The following is an 8773-nucleotide window of genomic DNA, read 5'->3' on the forward strand; positions in this document are numbered from 1 at the left end:
CTCATGGCAACGAAGGAGAGGAGACAGAAGGTGGGACAGCGTGAACCTCAAGTTTTGACAGAAGTGTTGAAATGAGAGACCAATCCTCAACATAGTGGCCCTGGACGGTGAGAGCTGGAGGACAGGACTCTGATGGCCAGACCCTTTACCGTCAAGGTATCGGGTTAACCCTAACTGGTGTGTGAACATAGTCAACAAACCAAGTGGTTTCCCCCAAAACATCCGGGAGTGGAAAGTTTTACTCCAGTCATGATAGGACCATTAAAGAAACTGAATGTGGGACTTCTGGAAGGGAAGGTTATCATCACAGTGTGTGTTGTAACACTGAAGTAACGAAGACCTTGCTTCACCTCTCGTAGGTGCTCAGGAGAAAAATATACTATCATTGGAGGTTAACTCCGGCACACTACCAATTTCCCATAAGCCCAAAAAAACGAAGAATACAATTGTTGGATGTCAAAATCCTTTTCTCTTATTTTATTAGTGCCAAAAAGTGAAAAAAAAGTGCTGTACAATTGTCCGCCAGGAATCGACGTTTCGGCTAGCAAGCCTTCATCAGGTCGGACAGGCTGAATACATTATTTACAAGTGAGAAAACAAAACAAAAGAAAAGAAATAAATTAATAACATTGAATGGATACATTAGTCAGGGTACAGAAGGCAAAAATAGGAACAACGAAGATCATAGGTAATGACAAAAACATAGAAGCAAGGGTACAACGTACGCAGATTGGAACATTGAAAATACTACATATTAAGTACATAGAACCTAATAGGTATAGTAGCAATGTAACAGGGTAGAAGTGAGACACAGGTGCTGTGGAGTGACCGTACAGCACACATGGTAAGGACGCTCACCTTGACTTATAATGAGATGGCAACCTGGTACAAATGCAGGATAGCTGCAAAAATATAGAGCCCTCCGTTTGGAGATAGCTGAGGGAAAAAAAGTAAAAGGGGTGAGGGAAATATATTGGCAGAAGAAAAGCAAGGAAAAGAAGAACAGAAGGTAGTGGTTGCTTCGACATACCCTGTGTCAAAGCCGTGAGAACCCTGGGAGATGTCAATATGTGGAGTCCTAAGAGGTTAGTGGATCATGACCAGGGAGGTCTGAAACAGAGAGCATGAGACCTATCTGTAAGGATAAGAGAACGGGGAATGACCTATTAGGTTGGGTAATATTTATTCATTGATAGGTGCTTCCATTAAGAGGTGAAATGTTAGTTACCTCGGTGGTCAGCTGTACCTCTTGGGGGTCTCAGTGTACTAGGCCAGGGTGGCGACCATATGTGTCCCAGGGGGATAGCAGCTCCTGCAGTGTGATGTCAATATCTAAGGTTCAAGTAAGAAACCAGGTTAACGTGGCTACTATTGCTATGCAAAGATAGTGGGTGGGGTAAAATACAATATTACCTATTAGCTCTGGTAGTATAGCCTAGAGAAGGATCACTGCGGCTCAAAGTATATCAGTCAATGACTTATATGGAAGAAGAGCAGTTCCCGTGGTATGGAATAGAGGTCACAGGCTCACGTATAGGGGTCAGGATGGTGTGCCTGATTGGAAATCTGTGGCATCGGAGGGGATAATATGGAAGATAATGTTATCAACATTACAGGGTAAAGGGCTAGTAAGAGAAAGGGGAGTGGAAAAGGTTACCTAGTAATTTGTTGAATAAGGTACTCTTGTAGGGGTTACCCAGAACGGACCGCTCCTGTAGTGGGGAGTCAGAGTCCAGAATTCATCCTAGTAATCAGGGTGATATGCCTGACTGTCGCCTATAGCTGTGTGGAAAGAATTGAAGAGTAGTTAAGTAATAGTAATGGAGTGTGGAATAGATAGGAAGACGAGGAAGAAAAAGAAAAAGAAAAGGGTTACCTAGTGACTCTGAGGGATATGGCCTGGAGGGAAGTCCGTTGGCCCTGAAGAGAGTCAAATATAGCTGACTAGGAAAAAAGGGGGAGATAGTGAAATAAGGGAATAGTAAGTTTACATCATACATTGGTGGTATGAGTGTGGTAATGTCCCGGTGAGTCACCTTACCATGAGCCTGTGGTGCCGCAGAGTTGGATCGCACGTCCTGTGGAGTGAAAAGAATAAAGGAGAAGCGTCTATTTAACTTCAAGCATATCGCGACGTCACTTCCGGTTTTCGTGCGGAGTGGTGCATGTTGGGATTCAGTGTCCTGCGCATGCGCAAGTGACTTCCAATGGTAGAGGTGGTGAGCGCGTCACTGCCACTAGGTGGAACGCGGTAGTGGAGCCATGGAACGCACATGTGACAAGGAGGGCGTGTTAGTGAGTCACATGACCGTGTTGGTAGTGGATCTGGACACGGATTACACATTTCGGTGCAGGAGTGAGTGACATGCTGGTTTATCGTTGTCACGAAGTAGTATTAGTTCTGTAAGGCAGAAAGGAAGGGTTAGGATACCATGTAGCAGGATAATCATATAATCAATATAGTATGTATACTGAGGTTTATACAATGGGATAATTATGAGAACGCAGTTAATCAATAAGCCTTTACGTCATAAGGGAAGCAATGAATAGACGGTTCATATTAGAATAACATTATGAATCACTGATATGGGATAAGTCGGAGATAGAGAATTAGGATGCCTAGGGTAGAATATTCATGTGTGCGACCAAGGTATACTTACAGTAAGGATATGTGGTGGATATATAGTAGAATAGTAATAAAAATGAAATTAATTATTTATCTCCTAATATTAAGGGGGGGGGGAAAGGGGGGAAAAAACCTCAAAATAGAGATGAAAATGGAATTATGTTTCATGAGGGGACCATACTGCAGTTCAAAATTATGGTCATCTGTGGGTACTTCCATAGAATCAATATAGATTGGTATCCTCGTGTATACTCTCAACATTAACAGAGGTCCCTCCTAAGGAGAAGCCCATCAAAAAACTTGTTCGTACCTCCGGTTCAGACCCTGGGGCTCAAGGGTGCCCAGAGTGTGGATCCATCGAGCTTCTTTCTCCCGGAGGAGTTTAACCCTGTTACCACCTCTGCGACTGGTGCCAACCTGATCGATGACCTGAAACCTCAGTTGTGAGATCCTATGACCTGCTGTTATGAAGTGGAGGGGAACGGGTAGTAAGGTGCGACCGCACCTAATATCCGACTTGTGCTTGTTAATGCGGTCTCGGATATGTTGGGTAGTCTCTCCAACATATCCGAGACCGCAGGGGCATTTAATGAAATAGACTACGAAGGAACTATCACAAGTAAAGAAATCCCTAATTGGAAAGGCTCTACCAGTTCTGGGGTGTGTGAAAGAGCTCCCTTTGGTGATATTAGAGCATTGGGCGCACCTAAGACATGGGAAGGTGCCAGACTGTGGGTTACTAAGAAACTTCTGTTTGGGAACGTGGTGACAGGAGTTTATGTTCGCCCGAACCAGTTTATCCCTGATGTTTGGTGATTTTTTGTAACAAAATAGTGGTGGTGTCTTGAATTCACTAATTTGGGGATAGGAGAGGCCAAGAAGTGGCCAATGCTTCAGAATAATTCTCTTAACCAATAGAGAGAAGGGGTGGAATGTATTAATTAGGGGCATACGGTCTGATTGTATTTGCGGCTTGCGGGATAAGGATCTCGTATTAGTTGCTATGTTAGTAGGGTAGCCCCTCTGCCTAAACTTGTTGGTCATCTCATCATGTCTTGCCCTGCGATTATCGTTGTCACTTACGATCCGGTCTACTCTCGTGTGCTGACTAATTGGCAAGGAATTCTTCGTATGTTTTGGGTGGTTGCTGGTGTAGTGGAGAAGGCTGTTCTTATCTGTGGGCTTGGTATAAATGTCGGTTGTGATGGTACCATCCCTATTTTTGATGACCCAGCAATCCAAAAAGTTGATCTTATCGGTACTATGGTTAATGGAAAAGGTTAAGCCTGGTTGGAAAGTGTTGATCTCCTCGTAGAATGTGAGTAGGGAGTCTAAATCGCCATCCCAAATCAAAAAAACATCGTCTATGTATCTACGCCAAATCAAAGCATGGCGTACGATCTGAGGGTGAGAATGTATATATCTGTCTTCAAATGCAGTCATGAAGATGTTAGCGTAGGGGGGCGCGACGTTAGAGCCCATCGCGATCCCCCTACGCTGCACATAGAATTGATCCTGGAATAGGAAAAAGTTCCTTTCCAGGATAATCCTGAGTAGATCAATACAGAACTCTCTGTTTTCAATTGGTAAGGTGGTAAACTGTTCAAAAAACCATTGTACCGATGCCAAACCCTCCTCATGGTCAATGCTTGTATATAGTGAATTAACATCAAGTGTCACCAATATGGATGTATCTGGAATATGATGGAGATCCATTAATACCTCTAAAAAATGGGACGTGTCCTTGAGACAAGAGGGAGTCAGGGGAATGAAGGGTGAGAGGATCTTCTCGACTGTGCGGGCCAATGGAGAAAGGACCGAGTCCGTTGAGGCCACTATGGGCCTGCCTGGGGGTCGAGTAAGATGTTTGTGGACTTTCGGAAGTGTGTAGAAGACAGGGGTAATTGGATGTGGATTGCTGAGAAAATCCCTTAATTTCTGATCAATGACACCTCGTTCAAAGTGAAGTTGAGCCGTAGTTTTGATAAGAGAGGAAATATCTGATGTTGGATTATGGGAGACTGGTTCATAGGTAGATGTATCTGACAATTGTCCAAGGATTTCCGAAATATAATACTGTCGGTCAAGGACAACAATGGCTCCCCCCTTATCCGCTGGCTTGATAATAATTGTCTGATTATCCCTCAAGTTGTTAAGAGCCCTAGATTCATCTACTGACAAGTTGTTCCTAATGTGAAATGTGCCAGAATGAATCTGTTTGTTCAAATTCTCAATATCATGGGAAACCAATGAAACAAAGGTTTCGACCGGATGATATGATCTAGGGGGCATGAAGGAACTCTGTGATTTAAGTTGTAGGGACTTGAGTGAGAAGCAAGGGGGAGAGGCAGTTGAAACCATATCAGCATTGTTAACATGATCAACAGTATTTACATTATCGAAGTGCACTTTTAGCCGTACAGATCGGAAAAAATGATCCAGCTCCTTTTGTACAGAAAAGGTGTCATATATAGGGATAGGGCTAAATGAAAGCCCTTTCTGTAGGACCAAGTGCTCAGCAGGTGATAGGTTGTACGAAGAAATGTTATAGACTAGGTTCGTGTTACCTGTGACCTGGTCCATACCCGGTCCTCCCGGTAGTTGCGGTTGCCGCCTGTGCCCCCTCCTCGTCTTCTTATGGGGGGCCGTCGTTGACCTAAAAAAACGGGCTGTTGGCGCTGGGGACGGGTGTCGAAGTCTGAACTCCCCGAAGATGAATAGCCTGTGTAACGAGAAGGACGTCGTGAGAAGAAGGAGGAGGACTCCCCTGAGCGCCATCGGTAGACGGTCCCCTGGGAATAGTCCTCCTGATCTCTGAGAAATTTATTGCGCTTTTTAGCCTCTAGAGTCCTCCTGAAGTTGGAAATATAGTAGTCAGTTTCTTTTTTAAGTTGCTCGAGCTCGGTAGCTGGTAGAACTTGTTTCAACTGGGTTTCGGTTACTGAGATACTAGTAGACAGTTGGTCAACTTCTTTCTGCAGGAAGTCAATAGTTAGGGTAATAATGTCCATTGAACACTTGTTTAAAATTGCTTCGAACTTATCACAGTATTCATTGTTGTCAGCAAAAATTGTCGGTCTTAATGTGACCCGTAGGCCCCTTGGGATACGTTTGGTCCGGTGGTACTCAGCCAGAGTGGTCAGGTGGAGATCTAGGGAAGCGTGTTTCTGCAGCACCTTCTCAAGGTCCCGTTTCTTGGTTTCCTCTGCTGGTATGTTGAGAAAAGAGCAGGGCTTAGTGACCCTAGATACTATGTTATTTGTCTCATCTTCATTATATGAAAAAGTGGTAAAACCGGATTGCGACATGGGCAGATCCAAAAACGCCTTGTTGGGGAAATGAGGGAGCTAGGTCAAAATGAGTTAAGTAATGAAGTAACGAAGACCTTGCTTCACCTCTCGTAGGTGCTCAGGAGAAAAATAGACTATCATTGGAGGTTAACTCCGGCACACTACCAATTTCCCATAAGCCCAAAAAAACGAAGAATACAATTGTTGGATGTCAAAATCCTTTTCTCTTATTTTATTAGTGCCAAAAAGTGAAAAAAAAGTGCTGTACAATTGTCCGCCAGGAATCGACGTTTCGGCTAGCAAGCCTTCATCAGGTCGGACAGGCTGAATACATTATTTACAAGTGAGAAAACAAAACAAAAGAAAAGAAATAAATTAATAACATTGAATGGATACATTAGTCAGGGTACAGAAGGCAAAAATAGGAACAACGAAGATCATAGGTAATGACAAAAACATAGAAGCAAGGGTACAACGTACGCAGATTGGAACATTGAAAATACTACATATTTAAGTACATAGAACCTAATAGGTATAGTAGCAATGTAACAGGGTAGAAGTGAGACACAGGTGCTGTGGAGTGACCGTACAGCACACATGGTAAGGACGCTCACCTTGACTTATAATGAGATGGCAACCTGGTACAAATGCAGGATAGCTGCAAAAATATAGAGCCCTCCGTTTGGAGATAGCTGAGGGAAAAAAAGTAAAAGGGGTGAGGGAAATATATTGGCAGAAGAAAAGCAAGGAAAAGAAGAACAGAAGGTAGTGGTTGCTTCGACATACCCTGTGTCAAAGCCGTGAGAACCCTGGGAGATGTCAATATGTGGAGTCCTAAGAGGTTAGTGGATCATGACCAGGGAGGTCTGAAACAGAGAGCATGAGACCTATCTGTAAGGATAAGAGAACGGGGAATGACCTATTAGGTTGGGTAATATTTATTCATTGATAGGTGCTTCCATTAAGAGGTGAAATGTTAGTTACCTCGGTGGTCAGCTGTACCTCTTGGGGGTCTCAGTGTACTAAGCCAGGGTGGCGACCATATGTGTCCCAGGGGGATAGCAGCTCCTGCAGTGTGATGTCAATATCTAAGGTTCAAGTAAGAAACCAGGTTAACGTGGCTACTATTGCTATGCAAAGATAGTGGGTGGGGTAAAATACAATATTACCTATTAGCTCTGGTAGTATAGCCTAGAGAAGGATCACTGCGGCTCAAAGTATATCAGTCAATGACTTATATGGAAGAAGAGCAGTTCCCGTGGTATGGAATAGAGGTCACAGGCTCACGTATAGGGGTCAGGATGGTGTGCCTGATTGGAAATCTGTGGCATCGGAGGGGATAATATGGAAGATAATGTTATCAACATTACAGGGTAAAGGGCTAGTAAGAGAAAGGGGAGTGGAAAAGGTTACCTAGTAATTTGTTGAATAAGGTACTCTTGTAGGGGTTACCCAGAACGGACCGCTCCTGTAGTGGGGAGTCAGAGTCCAGAATTCATCCTAGTAATCAGGGTGATATGCCTGACTGTCGCCTATAGCTGTGTGGAAAGAATTGAAGAGTAGTTAAGTAATAGTAATGGAGTGTGGAATAGATAGGAAGACGAGGAAGAAAAAGAAAAAGAAAAGGGTTACCTAGTGACTCTGAGGGATATGGCCTGGAGGGAAGTCCGTTGGCCCTGAAGAGAGTCAAATATAGCTGACTAGGAAAAAAGGGGGAGATAGTGAAATAAGGGAATAGTAAGTTTACATCATACATTGGTGGTATGAGTGTGGTAATGTCCCGGTGAGTCACCTTACCATGAGCCTGTGGTGCCGCAGAGTTGGATCGCACGTCCTGTGGAGTGAAAAGAATAAAGGAGAAGCGTCTATTTAACTTCAAGCATATCGCGACGTCACTTCCGGTTTTCGTGCGGAGTGGTGCATGTTGGGATTCAGTGTCCTGCGCATGCGCAAGTGACTTCCAATGGTAGAGGTGGTGAGCGCGTCACTGCCACTAGGTGGAACGCGGTAGTGGAGCCATGGAACGCACATGTGACAAGGAGGGCGTGTTAGTGAGTCACATGACCGTGTTGGTAGTGGATCTGGACACGGATTACACATTTCGGTGCAGGAGTGAGTGACATGCTGGTTTATCGTTGTCACGAAGTAGTATTAGTTCTGTAAGGCAGAAAGGAAGGGTTAGGATACCATGTAGCAGGATAATCATATAATCAATATAGTATGTATACTGAGGTTTATACAATGGGATAATTATGAGAACGCAGTTAATCAATAAGCCTTTACGTCATAAGGGAAGCAATGAATAGACGGTTCATATTAGAATAACATTATGAATCACTGATATGGGATAAGTCGGAGATAGAGAATTAGGATGCCTAGGGTAGAATATTCATGTGTGCGACCAAGGTATACTTACAGTAAGGATATGTGGTGGATATATAGTAGAATAGTAATAAAAATGAAATTAATTATTTATCTCCTAATATTAAGGGGGGGGGGGAAGAGACAGAAGGTGGGACAGCGTGAACCTCAAGTTTTGACAGAAGTGTTGAAATGAGAGACCAATCCTCAACATAGTGGCCCTGGACGGTGAGAGCTGGAGGACAGGACTCTGATGGCCAGACCCTTTACCGTCAAGGTATCGGGTTAACCCTAACTGGTGTGTGAACATAGTCAACAAACCAAGTGGTTTCCCCCAAAACATCCGGGAGTGGAAAGTTTTACTCCAGTCATGATAGGACCATTAAAGAAACTGAATGTGGGACTTCTGGAAGGGAAGGTTATCATCACAGTGTGTGTTGTAACACTGGACTGGGTTGCGCTAGGACTCCTAGGACTAGTTAGATCTGAAGCAACT

General features: G+C 43.9%; 1 long non-coding RNA gene across 15 annotated transcripts; it reads right to left on the reverse strand.

The window, feature by feature from the left end:
* Nucleotides 1-421: 421 nt before the first annotated feature.
* Nucleotides 422-8071, reverse strand: LOC142285086 (uncharacterized). Of its 15 annotated transcripts, none has more exons than XR_012746589.1 (4): nucleotides 6901-8071; nucleotides 6703-6782; nucleotides 5194-6608; nucleotides 422-2401 (listed from the first exon to the last, which is right to left on the reverse strand). It is a non-coding gene; the product is annotated as an uncharacterized LOC142285086 (long non-coding RNA). The 15 variants fall into 15 exon arrangements; XR_012746595.1 differs by having other exon boundaries at nucleotides 422-936; nucleotides 1031-1110; nucleotides 1229-2401; nucleotides 5194-8071; XR_012746565.1 differs by having other exon boundaries at nucleotides 5194-7616; nucleotides 7714-8071.
* Nucleotides 8072-8773: the final 702 nt, after the last annotated feature.

Source organism: Anomaloglossus baeobatrachus, chromosome 2 (genome assembly GCF_048569485.1).
Source record: "Anomaloglossus baeobatrachus isolate aAnoBae1 chromosome 2, aAnoBae1.hap1, whole genome shotgun sequence".
Taxonomy (NCBI): Eukaryota; Metazoa; Chordata; class Amphibia; order Anura; family Aromobatidae; genus Anomaloglossus; species Anomaloglossus baeobatrachus.